We start from the raw sequence: 25,541 nt of genomic DNA on the forward strand, positions 1-25,541 counted from the left end.
CACTAAACATGTATTTAATATTAATACAAAAACATGTATTTAATTTTAATAAACTAAACATATATTTAATATTAATACGCTAAACACGTATTTAATATGAATACACTAAACATGTATTTAATATTAATACACTAAACATGTATTTAACATTTATACACTAAACATGTTTTTAATATTTATACACTAAACATGTATTTAATATTAATACAAAAACATGTATTTAATTTTAATAAACTAAACATATTTAATATTAATACACTAAACTTGTATTTAATATTTATACACTAAACATGTATTTAATATTAATACACTAAACATGTATTTAATATTCATACACTAAACATGTAGTTATTATTTATACACTAAACATGTATTTAATATTAATACACTAAACATGTATTTAATATTTATACACTAAACATGTATTTAATATTTATACACTAAACATGTATTTAATATTAATACAAAAACATGTATTTAATTTTAATAAACTAAACATATTTAATATTTATACACTAAACTTGTATTTAATATTTATACACTAAACATGTATTTAATATTAATACACTAAACATGTATTTAATATTCATACACTAAACATGTAGTTATTATTTATACACTAAACATGTATTTAATATTAATACACTAAACATGTATTTAATATTTATACACTAAACATGTATTTAATATTTATACACTAAACATGTATTTAATATTAATACACTAATCATGTATTCAATATTCACACACTAAATATGTATTTGATATTCATACACTTAACATGTATTTAATAATCATACACTAAACATGTATTTGATATTTATACACTAAACATGTATTCAATATTTATACACTGAACATATATTTAATATTCATACACTAAACATTGATTTAATATTCATAAACGAAACATGTATTTGTTATTCATACACTAAACATGTATTTAATATTTATACACTAATAATGTATTTAATATTCACACACTAAATATGTAGTTAATATTCATACACTTAACATGTATTTAATATTTATACACTAAACATGTATTTGATATTTATACACTAAACATGTATTCAATATTTATACACTGAACATATATTTAATATTCATACACTAAACATGTATTTAATATTTTTACACTAAACATGTAATTAATATTTATACACTAAACATTGATTTAATATTAATACACTAAACATGTATTTAATATTTATACACTAAACATGTATTTAATATTTATACACTAAACATGTATTTAATATTCATACACTAAACATGTATTTAATATTAATACACTGAACATATATTTAATAATCATATACTAAACGTATATGTAACTATGCACTAATCATATATTTAATATTCATACAGTAAACATGTATTTATTATCCTCTAAATAAGGCACACTTGGAAATAATGAATTTCTTTATGTGTGCAGTTGCGGCAGAAGTCCACAGGAGGGCGCACGTTCCCTCTTAATAAGTCCGGTCCTCTCCGTCTCTCTCTCTCTCTTTTTCCTTTTTTTTGTTTCTTTTATTTTTTTTTACATAAGTTTGGTTTCTCATACACTTATATTTATACACTAAACATGTATTTAATATTAATACACTAAACATGTATTTAATATTAATACACTAAACATGTATTTAATATTTATACAAAAACATGTATTTAATTTTAATAAACTAAACATATATTTAATATTAATACACTAAACATGTATTTAATATTAATACACTAAACATGTATTTAATATTCATACACTAAACATGTAATTATTATTCATACACTAAACCTGTATTTAGTATTTATACACTAAACATGTATTTAACATTTATACACTAAACATGTATTTAATATTAATACACTAAACATGTATTTAATATTCATACACTAAAAATGTATTTGATATTAATACACTAAACATGTATTTAATATTTATACACTAAACATGTATTTAACATTTATACACTAAACATGTTTTTAATATTTATACACTAAACATGTATTTAATATTAATACAAAAACATGTATTTAATTTTAATAAACTAAACATATTTAATATTAATACACTAAATATGTATTTAATATTAATACACTAAACATGTATTTAATATTCATACACTTAACATGTATTTAATATTCACACATTAAATATGTATTTAGTATTCATACACTTAACATGTATTTAATATTTATACACTAAACATGTATTTAATATTCATACATTAAACATGTATTTAATATCAATACACTAAACATGTATTTAATATTTATACACTAAAAATGTATTTAATATTCATACACTAAACATGTATTTGATATTTATACACTAAACATGTATTCAATATTTATACACTAAACATGTATTTAATATTTATACACTAAACATGTATTTAATATTTATACACTAAACATGTATTTAATATTTATACACTAAACATGTATTTAACATTTATACACTAAACATGTATTTAACATTTATACACTAAACATGTTTTTAATATTTATACACTAAACATGTATTTAATATTAATACAAAACCATATATTTAATTTTAATAAACTAAACATATTTAATATTAATACACTAAATATGTATTTAATATTAATACACTAAACATGTATTTAATATTCATACACTTAACATGTATTTAATATTCACACACTAAATATGTATTTAGTATTCATACACTTAACATGTATTTAATATTTATACACTAAACATGTATTTAATATTCATACATTAAACATGTATTTAATATTTATACACTAAACATGTATTTAATATGTATACACTAATCATGTATTTAATATTCACACACTAAATATGTATTTAATATTCATACACTTAACATGTATTTAATATTTATACACTAAACATGTATTTAATATTCATACATTAAACATGTATTTAATATTTATACACTAAACATGTTTTTAATATTTATACACTAAAAATGTATTTAATATTCATACACTAAACATGTATTTGATATTTATACACTAAACATGTATTCAATATTCATACACTAAACATGTATTTAATATTTATACACTAAACATGTATTTAATATTTATACACTAAACATGTATTTAATATTCATATACTAAACATGTATTTAATATTAATACACTGAACATGTATTTAATAATCATATACCAAACATATATATAATTATATACTAATCATTTATTTAATATTAATACACTAAACATGTATTTAATATTTATACACTAAACATGTATTTACTATTGATACAAAAACATGTATTTAATTTTAATAAACTAAACATATATTTAATATTATTACACTAAACATGTATTTAATATTAATACACTAAACATGTATTTAATATTTATACACTAAACATGTATTTACTATTAATACAAAAACATGTATTTAATTTTAATAAACTAAACATATATTTAATATTATTACACTAAACATGTATTTAATATTAATACACTGAACATGTATTTAATAATCATACCCTAAACGTATATGTAATTATATACTAATCATATATTTAATATTCCTACAGTAAACATGTATTTATTATCCTCTAAATAAGGCACACTTGGAAATAATGAATTTCTTTATGCGTGCAGTTGCGGCAGAAGTCCACAGGAGGGCGCACGTTCCCTCTTAATAAGTCCGGTCCTCTCCGTCTCTCTCTCTCTCTTTTTCCTTTTTTTTTTTTTCTTTTTTTTTTTTTACATAAGTTTGGTTTCTCATACATTTATATTTATACACTAAACATGTATTTAATATTAATACACTAAACATGTATTTAATATTTATACACTAAACATGTATTTAATATTAATACAAAAACATGTATTTAATTTTAATAAACAATAAATATATGCCTTCCGCCCGATTGTAGCTGAGATAGGCGCCAGCGCCCCCCGCGACCCCGTAAGGGACAAGCGGTAGAAAATAGATGGATGGATGGATATATATATAATATTATTACACTAAACATGTATTTAATATTTATACACTAAACATGTATTTAATATTCATACACTAAACATGTAGTTATTATTTATACACTAAACATGTATTTAGTATTAATATACTAAACATGTATTTAATATTAATACACAAAAAATGTATTTAATATTAATACAAAAACATGTATTTAATTTAATAAACTAAACATATATTTAATATTAATACACTAAACATGTATTTAACATTTATACACTAAACAAGTATTTAATATGAATACACTAAACATGTATTTAATATTCATACACTAAACATGTATTTAACATTTATACACTAAACATGTATTTAATATTAATACACTAAACATGTATTTAATATTAATACAAAAACATGTATATAATTTTAATAAACTAAACATATATTTAATATTAATACACTAAACATGTATTTAATATTAATACACTAAACATGTATTTAACATTTATACACTAAACATGTATTTAATATTAACACACTAAACATGTATTTAATATTAATACAAAAACATGTATTTAATTTTAATAAACTAAACATATATTTAATATTAATACACTAAACATGTATTTAATATTAATACACTAAACATGTATTTAATATTTATACACTAAACATGTATTTAGTATTTATACACTAAACATGTATTAAACATTTATACACTAAAAATGTATTTAATATTAATACACTAAACATGTATTTGATATTAATACACTAAACATGTATTTAATATGCATACACTAAACATGTATTTGATATTTATACACTAAACATGTATTTAATATTTATACACTAAACATGTATTTAACATTTATACACTAAACATGTTTTTAATATTAATACACTAAACATGTTTTTAATATTAATACAAAAACATGTATTTAATTTTAATAAACTAAACATATTTAATATTAATACACTAAACATGTATTTAATGTTTATACACTAAACATGTATTTAATATTAATACACTAAACATGTATTTAATATTCATACACTAAACATGTAGTTATTATTTATACACTAAACATGTATTTAATATTTATACACTGAACCATGTATTTAATATTAATACAAAAACATGTATTTAATTTTAATAATCTAAACATATATATACTATTATTACACTAAACATGTATTTAATATTTATACACTAAACATGTATTTAATATTCATACACTAAACATGTAGTTATTATTTATACACTAAACATGTATTTAATATTAATATACTAAACATGTATTTAATATTAATACACTAAAAATGTATTTAATATTAATACAAAAACATGTATTTAATTTTAATAAACTAAACATATATTTAATATTAATACACTAAACATGTATTTAACATTTATACACTAAACATGTTTTTAATATTAATACACTAAACATGTATTTAATATTAATACAAAAACATGTATTTAATTTTAATAAACTAAACATATATTTAATATTAATACACTAAACAAGTATTTAATATGAATACACTAAACATGTATTTAATATTCATACACTAAACATGTATTTAACATTTAGACACTAAACATGTATTTAATATTAATACACTAAACATGTATTTAATATTAATACAAAAACATGTATTTAATTTTAATAAACCAAACATATATTTAATATTAATACACTAAACATGTATTTAATATTTATACACTGAACATGTATTTAACATTTATACACTAAACATGTATTTAATATTAACACACTAAACATGTAGTTATTATTTATACACTAAACATGTATTTAGTATTTATACACTAAACATGTATTAAACATTTATACACTAAAAATGTATTTAATATTAATACACTAAACATGTATTAAACATTTATACACTAAAAATGTATTTAATATTAATACAAAAACATGTATTTAATTTTAATAAACTAAACATATATTTAATATTAATACACTAAACATGTATTTAATATTAATACACTAAACATGTATTTAATATTCATACACTAAACATGTAGTTATTATTTATACACTAAACATGTATTTAGTATTTATACACTAAACATGTATTAAACATTTATACACTAAAAATGTATTTAATATTAATACACTAAACATGTATTTAATATTAATACACTAAACATGTATTTAATATTCATACACTAAACATGTATTTGATATTTATACACTAAACATGTATTTAATATTTATACACTAAACATGTATTTAACATTTATACACTAAACATGTTTTTAATATTTATACACTAAACATGTTTTTAATATTAATACAAAAACATGTATTTAATTTTAATAAACTAAACATATTTAATACTAATACACTAAACATGTATTTAATGTTTATACACTAAACATGTATTTAATATTAATACACTAAACATGTATTTATTTTTCATACACTAAACATGTAGTTATTATTTATACACTAAACATGTATTTAATATTAATACACTAAACATGTATTTAATATTTATACACTAAACATGTATTTAATATTAATACACTAATCATGTATTTAATATTCACACACTAAATATGTATTTAATATTCATACACTTAGCATGTATTTAATATTCATACACTAAACATGTATTTAATCAAAGGCCTCCGTCAGTCGTAACGACTATGGATACTGCGCCAGTCCAGAGGTGAAGTTTAAACTCAGCGACAACGCCTGCTGTGGCTGATGAGTCCGATGTGGGAGAGGCAAACACGGCCGCATTTACTGCAGATGTAGCTGGAAGGCGCAACTGCAGGAGTGCTTGTCTTCCGCTTGGTTCTTTTTTCATTGGCTGTGGCATGGATCTTTTCCTCGCCAGTCTTCAGCTGTTTGTGAAGGACACTGCGCCATTTACTGCGGTCAGCCGCTACATCTTCCCAATGTTCAGTGTTTATGTCCAGGGCTTTCATATCCCGCTTGCAGATATCTTTGAAGCGTAGTTTCGGCCGGCCAACAGATCTCTTGCCAGAGGCAAGTTCGCCATACAGGATGTCCTTTGGGATACGTCCATCCTCCATACGACACACGTGGCCGAGCCAACGCAGCCTGCGTTGTCTGAGCAGTGTGAACATGGTAGGAAGACCAGCGCGTTGGAGGACTTGGGCATTCGTCACCTTGTCACTCCAATGGATGCCGAGGATGCGGCGAAGGCAGCGCATGTGGAAGGTGTTCAGTTTGCGCTCCTGTTTGGAGTATGTTGTCCATGTTTCGCTGCCGTAGAGAAGAGTGCTGACAATGCAGGCGTTGTACACTGCCATCTTGGTAGGAGTTGTCAGCTTCCGGTTCTCCCAGACGCGGGTTGTGAGGCGCCCTAGGGTTGTGGCAGCTTTGCCGATACGTTTGTTGATCTCACCATCAAGGGACAGATTGTCACTGATGGTGGATCCCAGGTAAGTAAATTGGTGTACGATTTCGAGTTGGTGCTTATCAATTGTGATGGCTGGTGGAGTGTCCACTTCCTGACTGAGCACATTGGTCTTGTTTAGGCTGATGGAAAGCCCAAAGTCTTTGCAGGCCTGGGAGAATCTGTCCATAAGGCACTGGAGTTCTGGTTCAGTGTGCGAAATGACTACGGCATCATCAGCAAAGAGCATGTCCCGGATGGTTGTCTCACGGACTTTGGTCCTTGCTTTAAGACGGGCTAGGTTGAAAAGTCGGCCGTCAGATCTTGTACGTAGATATACCCCTTCTGTTGCAGTCCCAAAAGCATGTTTGATGAGCAGGGCAAAGAAGATACCGAAAAGGGTAGGAGCAAGGACGCAACCTTGCTTGACTCCGCTCTTAATGTGAAATGGGTTGGATATGCTACCCTCATACTGGATGGTTGCCTTCATGTCGTCATGGAAAGATCTAATGAGACTATGGATCTTTGGAGGGCATCCAATCTTGGGTAGGATGCTGAAGAGCCCTTCTCTGCTAACCAGGTCGAAAGCCTTGGTCAGGTCAATGAAGGATATGTACAGGGGCTTCTGTTGTTCCCTGCATTTCTCCTGAAGTTGGCGTAGGGAGAATATCATGTCCACTGTAGAGCGCTTGGCGCGAAAGCCGCATTGAGATTCCGGGTAAACGCGCTCAGCAAGAGTCTGAAGGCGCACAAGCACGACACGGGCATAGAGTTTTCCTACTATATTCAAGAGGGAGATGCCCCTGTAATTGTTACAGTCGCTCCTGTCGCCCTTATTTTTGTAATGGGTGACAATCTTGGCATCTCTCATGTCCTGCGGCACGGCTCCCTCTTTCCAGCACTGGCAGAGGACATCATGCAAAGGCTGCAAGAGGGTGTCTTTACAGCGCTTGATGAGATCTGGGGGGATGCCATCAGTACCAGGTGCTTTGCCAATCGCTAAGCTGTCGATCGCTTTGTGAAGTTCAGCAAGTGTTGGTTCAGCATCTAATTCCTCAATGATGGGCAGCTGTTCAATGGCATCAAGGGCTGAGGCGACTACAGTGTTCTCTCTGGAGTAGAGTTCTGAATAGTGTTCTACCCATCTGTCCAACTGCTTGCCCTTGTCAGTGATAACTTCCCCGCTGGTGGTCTTTAGGGGGGCTGTTTTGCTCTGTGTTGGGCCCAGAGCAGCCTTTATGCCCTCGTACATCCCTCTGATGTTACCTGAGGTAGCTGCAGACTGGATGGAGTCACTGAGTTGTTGCCAGTATTCATTGGCACAATGTCTTGCAGTCTGTTGCACTTTGCTTCTTGTAATTCTCAGTGCTTGCAGGGACTTCTCATTCGGGGAGCGTATGTATTCAGTAAGGGCAGCACGCTTTGCTTCAATGACAGGGGTCATCTCGCTGGACTTGGCAACAAACCAGTCGTTGTTTATGAAGATCTTCCTCCCAAATGTTGCAAGGGCTGTTTTCTGAATAGCCTCCCTGAGGTGGCCCCATTTCTCGGAGGCAGAGTAGTGCTGGTGTTCTTCAGACAGGATGTTGTTGAGGGACTTGGCAAACTCTTCTACTTTCTCTGGAAGATGCATGCTGGTGGAATCAATGCAGGGTTTGCCTTTCTGTTTGGAGTTTTGAAACATTTTTGGTTGTAGCTTGACCTTGCAACAGACAAGTGAATGGTCGGTGTCGCAGTCTGCGCTGTGGTAACTACGAGTAACGAGCACAAACTTGAGGTTGGCTTTTCGGATCAGGATCATGTCTAGCTGATGCCAATGCTTTGAGCGGGGATGGCGCCATGTCACCTTGTGCTGTAGTTTCATCTGAAAGTAGGAGTTGGTCACGCAAAGGTTATGGTAGGAACACAACTCCAGTAGCCGTTGCCCGTTCTTATTGACTTTGCCAACTCCGAAGTGTCCAAGACAGGAAGGCCATGAGTCATGGTCAGCTCCCACTCTCGCATTGAAATCACCGAGGATGAGGAGATGTTCCTTCGGGGGGATGTTCTTGATGACGTCATTCAAGTTGGCATAAAATGTATCCTTAACTTCTGCTGTAGACGTTAGAGTGGGGGCATAGGCACAGACTAGGGTCACTGGGGCATCAGAGGTGTGGAGATGGAGTGTCATCAGGCGTTCCGATCCTTTGTCTCCTGGTTCAACCATCTTTAACAAGGTGTTCCTGAAAGCGAATCCAACTCCATGCTCTCTGCGGTCTCCGGCACTCTTTCCTTGCCAGAAGAAGGTAAAGTCTTTCTCCTTGAGTGTTCCCGAGTCGGCTAGGCGGGTCTCTTGCAATGCAGCTATGTCTACCTGGAGTCTCAGTAGCTCATTGTTAATGACAGCTGTTTTTCTTGCATCACTGATGTCTTGGAGATCATTTGAGTGTCCGGGTGTCACAGTCCGGACATTCCAGCTTCCCAGTTTTAGGACTGGGCACCTGTTTTTCATACTTTGTTTCTTGCTTGGTGCAGGTCTTACAGTCTGCTTGTCGGTTTTACCTAATCCCCATGCACCCAATGAGGAAGGCAGACTGTGGCGGGACAGCACCTAATTGGCTGGGGGCTGCCCAGCTTAAGGCGGGCAGTAGCTGTCCAATGAAATTCAAGGATCTCTCCCACCGTCGGAAGCAACCCCTGGCGCTATGCTCTACGCCAATCGAGCATTGTAGCTTATAACCGGCAGACTGTTGCTTCCCGTTTGTTGTTTCCACGCTATGACACGAGGCTGGAGTGACCTCTCCAAGGCGCAAGCCAGGGCAGAGTAGTATGGAGGTCAAGCTGTTGCCCATGCAGCAGGACCCCCCTCTTCACACTGATGATGGATCCAAAGGAGCAGCAAGAGCTGGTACAATTTGGCACCAACAGTGTCGCAGGAGTTGCCAGTGCACCGCTGTAGCCAGCGGTGTACCACCTTAGGGACTCCGTCTCCTGATTTTTTCCTCAGGGTTTACTCCCGAAGCCTTCCCCAAGAAAGGTATACCACAAGGCAGTGGCGGTTTTGGATTGGAGTTTACCTTCTCCTAGATGGGTCACCTTACTGGGCTAACGGGTCCCATCTACCCATGCGGCAGGTTGTACTGGGTTACATTTTACCAGTAGCAGGGATAAGACCTGACCTGACATTTATTTATTAGTTTAATATTTATACACTAAACATGTATTTAATATGCATACACTAAACATGTATTTGATATTTATACACTAAACATGTATTCGATATTTATACACTAAACATTGATTTAATATTAATGCACTAAACATGTATTTAATATCCATACACTAAACATGTATTAAATATTTATACACTAAACATGTATTTAAAATTCATACACTAAACATGTATTTAATATTAATACACTGAACATGTATTTAATAATCATACCCTTAACGTATATGTAATTATATACTAATCATATATTTAATATTCCTACAGTAAACATGTATTTATTATCCTCTAAATAAGGCACACTTGGAAATAATGAATTTCTTTATGTGTGCAGTTGCGGCAGAACTCCACAGGAGGGCGCACGTTCCCTCTTAATAAATCCGGTCCTCTCCGTCTCTCTCTCTCTCTTTTTCCTTTTTTTTTTTCCTTTTTTTTTTTTTACATAAGTTTGGTTTCTCATACATTTATATTTATACACTAAACATGTATTTAATATTAATACACTAAACATGTATTTAATATTTATACACTAAACATGTATTTACTATTAATACAAAAACATGTATTTAATTTTAATAAACTAAACATATATTTAATATTATTACACTAAACATGTATTTAATATTTATACACTAAACATGTATTTAATATTCATACATTAAACATGTATTCAATATTCATACACTAAACATGTATTTAATATTAATACACTGAACATGTATTTACTATTAATACAAAAACATGTATTTAATTTTAATAAACTAAACATATATTTAATATTATTACACTAAACATGTATTTAATATTAATACACTGAACATGTAATTAATAATCATACCCTAAACGTATATGTAATTATATACTAATCATATATTTAATATTCCTACAGTAAACATGTATTTATTATCCTCTAAATAAGGCACACTTGGAAATAATGAATTTCTTTATGTGTGCAGTTGCGGCAGAACTCCACAGGAGGGCGCAGGTTCCCTCTTAATAAATCCGGTCCTCTCCGTCTCTCTCTCTCTCTTTTTCCTTTTTTTTTTTCTTTTTTTTTTTTTTTACATAAGTTTGGTTTCTCATACATTTATATTTATACACTAAACATGTATTTAATATTAATACACTAAACATGTATTTAATATTTATACACTAAACATGTATTTACTATTAATACAAAAACATGTATTTAATTTTAATAAACTAAACATATATTTAATATTATTACACTAAACATGTATTTAATATTTATACACTAAACATGTATTTAATATTCATACACTAAACATGTAGTTATTATTTATACAAGAAACATGTATTTAATATTAATATACTAAACATGTATTTAATATTAATACACCAAAAATGCATTTAATATTAATACACTAAACATGTATTTAATATTTATACACTAATCATGTATTTAATATTAATACACTAATCATGTATTTAATATTTATACACTAAATATGTATTTAATATTTATACACTTAACATGTATTTAATATTTATACACGAAACATGTATTTAATATTCATACACTAAACATGTATTTAATATTCATACATTAAACATGTATTTAATATTTATACACTAAACATGTATTTAATATTCATACACGAAACATGTATTTAATATTTATACACTAAACATGTATTTAATATTCATACATTAAACATATATTTAATATTCATACACTAAACATGTATTTAATATTCATACATTAAACATGTATTTAATATTTATACACTAAACATATATTTAATATTCATACACTAAACATGTATTTGATATTTATACACTAAACATGTATTTAATATGTATACACTAAACATTGATTTAATATTAATACACTAAACATGTATTTAATATTAATACACTGAACATGTATTTAATACTCATATACTAAATGTATATGTAATTATACACTAATCATATATTTCATTTTCATACAGTAAACATGTATTTAATATTTATACACTAAACATGTATTTGATATTAATACACTAAACATGTATTTAATATTTATACACTAAACATGTATTTAATATTAATACAGAAACATGTATTTAATTTTAATAAACTAAATATATTTAACATTTATACACTAAACATGTATTTAATATTTATACACTAAACATGTATTTAATATTAATACAAAAACATGTATTTAATTTTAATGAACTAAATATATATTTAATATTCATACACTAAACATGTATTTAATATTTATACACTAAACATGTAGTTATTATTTATACACTAAACATGTATTTTATATGAATACACTAAACATGTATTTAATATTCATACACTAAACATTCATCCATCCATCCATCATCTTCCGCTTATCCGAGGTCGGGTCGCGGGGGCAACAGCCTAAGCAGGGAAACCCAGACTTCCATCTCCCCAGCCACTTCGTCTAGCTCTTCCCGGGGGATCCCGAGGCGTTCCCAGGCCAGCCGGGAGACATAGTCTTCCCAACGTGTCCTGGGTCTTCCCCGTGGCCTCCTACCGGTTGGACGTGCCCTAAACACCTCCCTAGGGAGGCGTTCGGGTGGCATCCTGACCAGATGCCCGAACCACCTCATCTGGCTCCTCTCGATGTGGAGGAGCAGCGGCTTTACTTTGAGTTCCTCCCGGATGGCAGAGCCTCTCACCCTATCTCTAAGGGAGAGCCCCGCCACACGGCGGAGGAAACTCATTTCGGCCGCTTGTACCCGTGATCTTATCCTTTCGGTCATGACCCAAAGCTCATGACCATAGGTGAGGATGGGAACGTAGATCGACCGGTAAATTGAGAGCTTTGCCTTCCGGCTCAGCTCCTTCTTCACCACAACGGATCGGTACAACGTCCGCATTACTGAAGACGCCGCACCGATCCGCCTGTCGATCTCACGATCCACTCTTCCCTCACTCGTGAACAAGACTCCTAGGTACTTGAACTCCTCCACTTGGGGCAGGGTCTCCTCCCCAACCCGGAGATGGCACTCCACCCTTTTCCGGGCGAGAACCATGGACTCGGACTTGGAGGTGCTGATTCTCATTCCGGTCGCTTCACACTCGGCTGCGAACCGATCCAGCGAGAGCTGAAGATCCCGGTCAGATGAAGCCATCAAGACCACATCATCTGCAAAAAGCAGAGACCTAATCCTGCGGTTACCAAACCGGAACCCCTCAACGCCTTGACTGCGCCTAGAAATTCTGTCCATAAAAGTTATGAACAGAATCGGTGACAAAGGACAGCCTTGGCGGAGTCCAACCCTCACTGGAAATGTGTTCGACTTACTGCCGGCAATGCGAACCAAGCTCTGGCACTGATCGTACAGGGAACGGACCGCCACAATAAGACAGTCCGATACCCCATACTCTCTTAGCACTCCCCACAGGACTTCCCGAGGGACACGGTCGAATGCCTTCTCCAAGTCCACAAAACACATGTAGACTGGTTGGGCAAACTCCCATGCACCCTCAAGAACCCTGCCGAGAGTATAGAGCTGGTCCACAGTTCCACGACCAGGACGAAAACCACACTGTTCCTCCTGAATCCGAGGTTCAACTATCCGACGTAGCCTCCTCTCCAGTACACCTGAATAAACCTTACCGGGAAGGCTGAGGAGTGTGATCCCACGATAGTTGGAACACACCCTCCGGTCCCCCTTCTTAAAGAGAGGAACCACCACCCCGGTCTGCCAATCCAGAGGTAGCGCCCCCGATGTCCACGCGATGCTGCAAAGTCTTGTCAACCAAGACAGCCCCACAGCATCCAGAGCCTTAAGGAACTCCGGGCGGATCTCGTCCACCCCTGGGGCCTTGCCACCGAGGAGCTTTTTAACTACCTCAGCGACCTCAGCCCCAAAAATAGGAGAGTCCACCACAGATTCCCCAGGCACTGCTTCCTCATAGGAAGACGTGTTGGTGGGATTGAGGAGGTCTTCGAAGTATTCCCTCCAACTATCCACAACATCCGCAGTCGAGGTCAGCAGAACACCATCCGCACCATACACGGTGTTGATAGTGCACTGCTTCCCCTTCCTGAGGCGGCGGACGGTGGTCCAGAATCGCTTCGAAGCCGTCCGGAAGTCGTTTTCCATGGCTTCCCCGAACTCTTCCCATGTCCGAGTTTTTGCCTCCGCGACCGCTGAAGCTGCACACCGCTTGGCCTGTCGGTACCTGTCCACTGCCTCCGGAGTCCTATGAGCCAAAAGGACCCGATAGGACTCCTTCCTCAGCTTGACGGCATCCCTCACCGCTGGTGTCCACCAAGTGGTTTTAGGATTGCCGCTCCGACAGGCACCAACTACCTTGCGGCCACAGCTCCGATCTGCCGCCTCGACAATAGAGGTGCGGAACATGGTCCACTCGGACTCAATGTCCTGCACCTCCCTCGTGACATGTTCAAAGTTCTTCCGGAGGTGGGAATTGAAACTTTGTCTGACAGGAGACTCTGCCAGACGTTCCCAGCAGACCCTCACAATGCGCTTGGGCCTGCCAGGTCTGTCCGGCATCCTCCCCCACCATCGCAGCCAACTCACCACCAGGTGGTGATCGGTAGAAAGCTCCGCCCCTCTCTTCACCCGAGTGTCCAAAACATGAGGCCGCAAATCCGATGACACAACTACAAAGTCAATCATGGAACTGCGGCCTTGGGTGTCCTGGTGCCAAGTGCACATATGGACACCCTTATGTTTGAACATGGTGTTTGTTATCGACAAACTGTGACGAGCACAAAAGTCCAATAACAAAACACCACTCGGGTTCAGATCCGGGCGGCCATTCTTCCCAATCACGCCTCTCCAGGTTTCACTGTCGTTGCCAACGTGAGCGTTGAAGTCTCCCAGTAGGACAAGGGAATCACCCGGGGGAGCACTTTCCAGTACTCCCTCGAGTGTTCCCAAAAAGGGTGGGTACTCTGAACTGCTGTTTGGTGCATAAGCACAAACAACAGTCAGGACCCGTCCCCCCACCCGAAGGCGGAGGGAGGCTACCCTTTCGTCCACCGGGTTGAACTCCAACGTACAGGCTTTGAGCCGGGGGGAAACAAGAATTGCCACCCCAGCCCGTCGCCTCTCACTGCCGGCAACGCCAGAGTGGAAGAGGGTCCAATCCCTCTCGAGAGAAGTGGTTCCAGAGCCCTTGCTGTGCGTCGAAGTGAGTCCGACTATATCCAGCCGGAATTTCTCGACTTCGCGCACTAGCTCAGGCTCTTTCCCCCCCAGTGACGTGACGTTCCACGTCCCAAGAGCTATCTTCTGTAGCCGAGGATCGGACCGCCAAGTGCCCTGCCTTCGGCTGTCGCCCAGCTCACAATGCACCCGACCTCTATGGCCCCTGCTATGGGTGGTGAGCCCATTGGAGGGGTGATCCACGTTGCCTCTTTGGGCTGTGCCCGGCCGGGCCCCATGGGAACAGGCCCGGCCACCAGGCGCTCGCCATCGTGCCCCAACTCCGGGCCTGGCTCCAGAGGGGGGGCCCCGGTGACCCGCGTCCGGGCGAGGGAAATCTGGGTCCATGGTTTTTCATCTTCATAAAGGTCTTCGAGCTGCTCTTTGTATGATCCCTCACCTAGAACCTGTTTGCCTTGGGAGACCCTACCAGGGGGCTTTATGCCCCCGGACAACATAGCTCCTAGGATCATTGGGACACGCAAACTCCTCTACCACGATAAGGTTGCAGCTCAGAGAGGAGTACACTAAACATGTATTTAATATGTATACACTAAATATGTATTTAATATTAATACACTTAACATGTATTTAATATTAATACAAAACATGTATTTAATTTTAATAAACTAAACATATATTTAATATTAATACACTAAACATGTATTTAATATTAATACACTAAACATGTATTTAATATTCATACACTAAACATATATTTAATATTAATACAAAAACGTGTATTTAAGTTTAATAAACTAAACATATATTTAATATTAATACACTAAACATGTATTTAATATTTATACACTAAACATGTATTTAATATTCATACACTAAACATGTATTTAATATTAATACAAAAACATGTATTTAATTTTAATAAACTAAACATGTATTTAATATTCATAAACTAAACATGTATTTAATATTCATACACTAAATGTGTATTTAATATTCATACACTAAACATGTATTTAATATTAATACACTAAATATGTATTTAATATTAATACACTTAACATGTATTTAATATTAATACAAAAACATGTATTTAATTTTAATAAACTAAACATATATTTAATATTCGTACACTAAACATGTATTTAATATTTATACACTAAACATGTAGTTATTATTTATACACTAAACATGTATTTTATATGAATACACTAAACATGTATTTAATATTCATACACTAAACATGTAGTTATTATTTATACACTAAACATGTATTTAATATGTATACACTAAATATGTATTTAATATTAATACACTTAACATGTATTTAATATTAGTACAAAACATGTATTTAATTTTAATAAACTAAACATATATTTAATATTAATACACTAAACATGTATTTAATATTAATACACTAAACATGTATTTAATATTCATACACTAAACATATATTTAATATTAATACAAAAACGTGTATTCAAGTTTAATAAACTAAACATATATTTAATATTAATACACTAAACATGTATTTAATATTTATACACTAAACATGTATTTAATATTAATACACTAAACATGTATTTAATATTACTAAACTAAACATGTATTTAATAATCATTAACTAAACGTATATGTAATTATATATTAATCATATATTTAATATTCATACAGTAAACATGTATTTATTATCCTCTAAATAAGGCACAGTTGGAAATAATGAATTTCTTTATGTGTGCAGTTGCGGCAGAACTCCACAGGAGGGCGCAGGTTCCCTCTTTTTCCTTTTTTTTTGTTTCTTTTATTTTTTTTACATAAGTTTAGTTTCTCATACACTTATATTTATACACTAAACATGTATTTAATATTAATACACTAAACATGTATTTAATATTTATACACTAAACATGTATTTAATATTAATACACTAAACATGTATTTAATATTAATACACTAAACATGTATTTAATATTAATACGAAAACATGTATTTAATTTTAATAAACTAAACATATATTTAATATTTATACACTAAACATGTATTTAACATTAATACACTAAAAATGTATTTAATATTAGTACACTAAACATGTATTTAATATTTATACACTAAACATGTATTTAATATGAATACAAAAACATGTATTTAATTTTAATAAACTAAACATATATTTAACATTAATACACTAAACATGTATTTAATATTCATACACTAAACATGTATTTAATATTAATACAGTAAACTTGTATTAAATATTTATACACTAAACATGTATTTAATATTCATTCAATAAACATGTAGTTATTATTCCTACACTTAATATGTATTTAATATTAATACAAAAACATGTATTTAATTTTAATAAACTAAACATATATTTAATATTAATACACTAAACATGTATTTAATATTTTTACACTTAACGTGTATTTAATATTTATACACTAAAAGTGTATTCAATATTTATACACTAAACATGTATTTAATATTTATACACTAAACATGTATTTAATATTAATACACTGAACATGTATTTAATAATCATATACCAAACATATATGTAATTATATACTAATCATATATTTAATATTCATACAGTAAACATGTATTTATTATCCTCTAAATAAGGCACACTTGGAAATAATGAATTTCTTTATGTGTGCAGTTGCGGCAGAAGTCCACAGGAGGGCGCACGTTCCCTCTTAATAAGTCCGGTCCTCTCCGTCTCTCTCTCTCTCTTTTTCCTTTTTTTTGTTTCTTTTATTTTTTTTTTACATAAGTTTGGTTTCTCATACACTTATATTTATACACTAAACATGTATTTAATATTAATACACTAAACATGTATTTAATATTAATACACTAAACATGTATTTAATATTTATACACTAAACATGTATTTAATATTAATACAAAAACATATATTTAATTTTAATAAACTAAACATATATTTAATATTAATACACTAAACATGTATTTAATATTTATACACTAAACATGTATTTAACATTTATACACTAAACATGTTTTTAATATTAATACACTAAACATGTATTTAATATTAATACAAAAACATGTATTTAATTTTAATAAACTAAACATATATTTAATATTAATACACTAAACTTGTATTTAATATGAATACACTAAACATGTATTTAATATTCATACACTAAACATGTATTTAATATTTATACACTAAACATGTATTTAATATTAATACACTAAACATGTATTTAATATTAATACAAAATATGTATTTATTTTAATAAACTAAACATATATTTAATATTAATACACTAAACGTGTATTTAATATTAATACACTAAACTTGTATTTAATATTCATACACTAAATATGTAGTTATTTTTTATACACTAAACATGTATTTAATATTAATACACTAAACATGTATTTAATATTCATACACTAAACATGTATTTAATATTAATACACTAAACATGTATTTAATATTTATACACTAAACATGTATTTAATATTAATACAAAAAAATATATTTAATTTTAATAAACTAAATATATATTTAATATTAATACACTAAACATGTATTTAATATTAATACACTAAACATGTATTTAATATTAATACACTAAACATGTATTTAATATTAATACAAAAACATGTATTTAATTTTAATAAACTAAACGTATATTTAATATTAATACACTAAACATGTATTTAATATGAGTACACTAAACATGTATTTAATATTCATACACTAAACATGTATTTAACATTTATACACTAAACATGTATTTAATATTAATACACTAAACATGTATTTAATATTAATACAAAATATGTATTTATTTTAATAAACTAAATATATATTTAATATTAATACACTAAACATGTATTTAATATTAATACACTAAACATGTATTTAATATTCATACACTAAACATGTATTTAATCTTTATACACTAAACATGTATTTAATATTAATACACTAAACATGTAGTTATTATTTATACACTAAACATGTATTTAATATTCATACAATAAACATATATTTAATATTCATACACGAAACATGTATTTAATATTCATACACTAATCATGTATTTAATATAAATACACTAATCATGTATTTAATATTTATACACTAAATATGTATTTAATATTTATACACTAAACATGTATTTAATATTAATACAAAAAAATGTCTTTAATTTTAATAAACTAAATATATATTTAATATTAATACACTAAACATGTATTTAATATTAATACACTAAACATATATTTAATAATTATACACTAAAATGGAATTTAATAATAGACTAAACATGTATTTAAAATTTTCACACTAAACTTGTATTTAATATTCATACATTAAAAATGTATTTAATATTCATACACTAAACATGTATTTAATATTAATACACTAAACATGTATTTAATATTAATACACTAAACATGTATTTAATATTCATACACCAAACATGTATTAAATATTTATACACTAATCATGTATTTAATATTACTACACTAATCATGTATTTAATATTTATACACTAAACATGTATTTAATTTTAATAAACTAAACATATTTAATATTTATACACTAAACATGTATTTAATATTAATACAAAAATATGTATTTAATTTTAATAAACTAAACATATATTTAATATTAATACACTAAACCTGTATTTAATATTAATACACTAAACATGTATTTAATATTTATACACTAAACATGTATTTAATATTAATACACTAAACATGTAGTTATTATTTATACACTAAACATGTATTTAATATTAATACACTAAACATGTATTTAATATTAATACACTAAACATTAATTTAATATTCATACACTAAACATTTATTTAATATTTATACACTAAATATGTATTTAATATTCATACACTAAATATGTAGTTATTATTTATACACTAAACATGTATTTAATATTAATACACTAAACATGTATTTAATATTCATACACTAAACATGTATTTAATATTAATACACTAATCATGTATTTAATATTTATACACTAAATATGTATTTAATATTCATACACTTAACATGTATTTAATATTCATACAATAAACATGCATTTAATATTCATACACGAAACATGTATTTAATATTAATACACTAAACATTTATTTAATATTTATACACTAAACATGTATTTAATATTTATACACTAAACATGTATTTAATATTAATACAAAAAAATGTCTTTAATTTTAATAAACTAAATATATATTTAATATTAATACACTAAACATGTATTTAATATTCATACATTAAAAATGTATTTAATATTCATACACCAAACATGTATTTAATATTAATACATTAAACATGTATTTAATATTAATACACTAAACATGTATTGAATATTCATACACCAAACATGTATTAAATATTTATACACTAATCATGTATTTAATATTTATACACTAAACATGTATTTAATATTAATACAAAAACATGTATTTAATTTTAATAAACTAAACATATTTAATATTTATACACTAAACATGTATTTAATATTAATACAAAAATATGTATTTAATTTTAATAAACTAAACATATATTTAATATTAATACACTAAACCTGTATTCAATATTAATACACTAAACATGTATTTAATCTTTATACACTAAACATGTATTTAATATTAATACACTAAACATGTATTTAATATTAATACACTAAACATTAATTTAATATTCATACACTAAACATTTATTTAATATTTATACACTAAATATGTATTTAATATTCATACACTAAATATGTAGTTATTATTTATACACTAAACATGTATTTAATATTAATACACTAAACATGTATTTAATATTAATACACTAAACATGTATTTAATATTCATACACTAAACATGTATTTAATATTCATACACTAATCATGTATTTAATATTAATACACTAATCATGTATTTAATATTTATACACTAAATATGTATTTAATATTCATACACTTAACATGTATTTAATATTCATACAATAAACATATATTTAATATTCATACACGAAACATGTATTTAATATTAATACACTAAACATGTATTTAATATTTAAACACTAAACATGTATTTAACATTCATACACTAAACATGTATTTAATATTCATACACTAATCATGTATTTAATATAAATACACTAATCATGTATTTAATATTTATACACTAAATATGTATTTAATATTCATACACTTAACATGTATTTAATATTCATACAATAAACATGCATTTAATATTCATACACGAAACATGTATTTAATATTAATACACTAAACATTTATTTAATATTTATACACTAAACATGTATTTAATATTCATACACTAAACATGTATTTATTATTCTTACACTTAATGTGTATTTAATATTAATACAAAAACATGTATTTAATTTTAATAAACTAAACATATATTTGATATTAATACAGTAAACATGTATTAAATATTTATACACTAAACATGTATTTAATATTAAAACACTAAACATGTATTTAATATTAAAACAAAAACATGTATTTAATTTTAATAAACTAAACATATTTAATATTAATACACTAAACATGTATTTAATATTCATACACTAAACATATATTTAACATTTATACACTAAACATGTATTTAATATTAATACAAAAACATGTATTTAATTTGAATAAACTAAACATATATTTAATATGAATACACTAAACATGTATTTAATATTCATACACTAAACATGTATTTAATATTCATACACTAAACATGTAGTTATTATTTATACACTAAACATGTATTTAATATTAATACACTAAACATGTATTTAATTTTAATAAACTAAACATGTATTTAATATTTATACTGTAAACATGTATTTAATATTCATACACTAAACATGTATTTAATATTAATACACTGAACATGTATTTAATAATCATATACTAAACGTATATGTAATTATATACTAATCATATATTTAATATTCATACAGTAAACATGTATTTATTATCCTCTAAATAAGGCACACTTGGAAATAATGAATTTCTTTATATGTGCAGTTGCGTTAAAACTCCACAGGAGGGCGCAGGTTCCCTCTTAATAAGTCCGGTCCTCTCAGTCTCTCTCTCCCTCTCTCTCTTTTTCCTTTTTTTTTTGTTTCTTTTATTTTTTTTACATAAGTTTGGTTTCTCATACGCTTATATTTATACACTAAACATGTATTTAATATTAATACACTAAACATGTATTTAATATTAATACAAAAACATGTATTTAATTTTAATAAACTAAACATATATTTAATATTTATACACTAAACATGTATTTAACATTTATACACTAAACATGTATTTAATATTCATTCAATAAACATGTAAGTATTATTCTTACACTTAATATGTATTTAATATTAATACAAAAACATGTATTTAATTTTAATAAACTAAACTCATATTTAATATTAATACACTAAACATGTATTAAATATTCATACACTAAACATGTATTTAATATTCATTCAATAAACATGTAAGTATTATTCTTACACTTAATATGTATTTAATATTAATACAAAAACATGTATTTAATTTTAATAAACTAAACATATAATTATTATTAATACACTAAACATGTGTTTAATATTTTTACACTAAAAGTGTATTTAATATTTATACACTAAACATGTATTTAATATTTATACACTAAACATGTATTTAATATTAATACACTAAACATGTATTTAATATTACTAAACTAAACATGTATTTAATAATCATTAACTAAACGTATATGTAATTATATATTAATCATATATTTAATATTCATACAGTAAACATGTATTTATTATCCTCTAAATAAGGCACACTTGGAAATAATGAATTTCTTTATGTGTGCAGTTGCGGCAGAAGTCCACAGGAGGGCGCACGTTCCCTCTTAATAAGTCCGGTCCTCTCCGTCTCTCTCTCTCTCTTTTTCCTTTTTTTTGTTTCTTTTATTTTTTTTTACATAAGTTTGGTTTCTCATACACTTATATTTATACACTAAACATGTATTTAACATTAATACACTAAACATGTATTTAATATTTATACACTAAACATGTATTTAATATTAATACAAAAACATGTATTTAATATTCAAACACCAAACATGTATTTAATATTTATACACTAATCATGTATTTAATATTAATACACTAATCATGTATTTAATATTTATACACTAAACATGTATTTAATATTAATACACTAAACATGTATTTAATATTAATACAAAAATATGTATTTATTTTAGTAAACTAAACATATATTTAATATTAATACACTAAACATGTATTTAATATTGTTACACTAAACTTGTATTTAATATTAATACAAAAACATGTATTTAATTTTAATAAACTAAACCTATATTTAATATTAATACACTAAACATGTATTTAATATTTATACACTAAACATGTATTTAATATTCACACACTAAACATGTAGTTATTATCCATACACTAAACATGTATTTAATATTAATACAGTAAACATGTATTAAATATTTATACACTAAAAATGTATTTCATATTCATTCAATAATCATGTAGTTCTTATTCTTACACTTAATATGTATTTAATATTAATACAGAAACATGTATTTAATTTTAATAAACTAAACATATATTTAATATTAATACACTAAATATGTATTTAATATTTATACACTAAACATGTATTTAATATTAATACACTAAACTTGTATTTAATATTCATACACTAAATATGTAGTTATTATTTATACACTAAACATGTATTTAATATTAATACACTAAACATGTATTTAATATTTATACATTAAACATGTATTTAACATTTATACACTAAACATGTATTCAATATTAATACACTAAACATGTATTTAATATTAATACAAAAATATGTATTTATTTTAATAAACTAAATATATATTTAATATTAATACACTAAACATGTATTCAATATTAATACACTAAACATGTATTTAATATTAATACAAAAATATGTATTTATTTTAATAAACTAAACATATATTTAATATTAATACACTAAACATGTATTTAATATTTATACACTAAACATGTATTTAATATTCACACACTAAACACGTATTTAATATTTATACACTAAACATGTATTTAATATTAATACAGTAAACATGTATTAAATATTTATACACTAAAAATGTATTTCATATTCATTCAATAATCATGTAGTTCTTATTCTTACACTTAATATGTATTTAATATTAATACAAAAACATGTATTTAATTTTAATAAACTAAACATATATTTAATATTAATACACTTAATATGTATTTAATATTTATACACTAAACATGTATTTAATATTAATACACTAAACATGTATTTAATATTAATACACTAAACATGTATTTAATATTGTTACACTAAACGTGTATTTACTATTTATACACTAAAAGTGTATTTAATATTAATACACTAAACATGTATTTAATATTCATACACTAAACATGTATTTAATATTAATACACTAAACATGTATTTAATATTAATACACTAAACATGTATTTAATATTTATACACTAAACATGTATTTAATATTAATACAAAAACATGTATTTAATTTTAATAAACTAAACATATATTTAATATTTATACACTAAACATGTATTTAACATTTATACACTAAACATGTATTTAATATTTATACACTAAACATGTATTTAATATTAATACAAAAACGTGTATTTAATTTTAATAAACTAAACATATATTTAATATCAATACACTAAACATGTATTTAATATTAATACAAAAACATGTATTTAATTTTAATAAACTAAACACGTATTTAATATTAATACACTAA

This window comes from Nerophis ophidion, unplaced genomic scaffold, assembly GCF_033978795.1.
Source record: "Nerophis ophidion isolate RoL-2023_Sa unplaced genomic scaffold, RoL_Noph_v1.0 HiC_scaffold_93, whole genome shotgun sequence".
In the NCBI taxonomy this organism is placed as follows: Eukaryota; Metazoa; Chordata; class Actinopteri; order Syngnathiformes; family Syngnathidae; genus Nerophis; species Nerophis ophidion.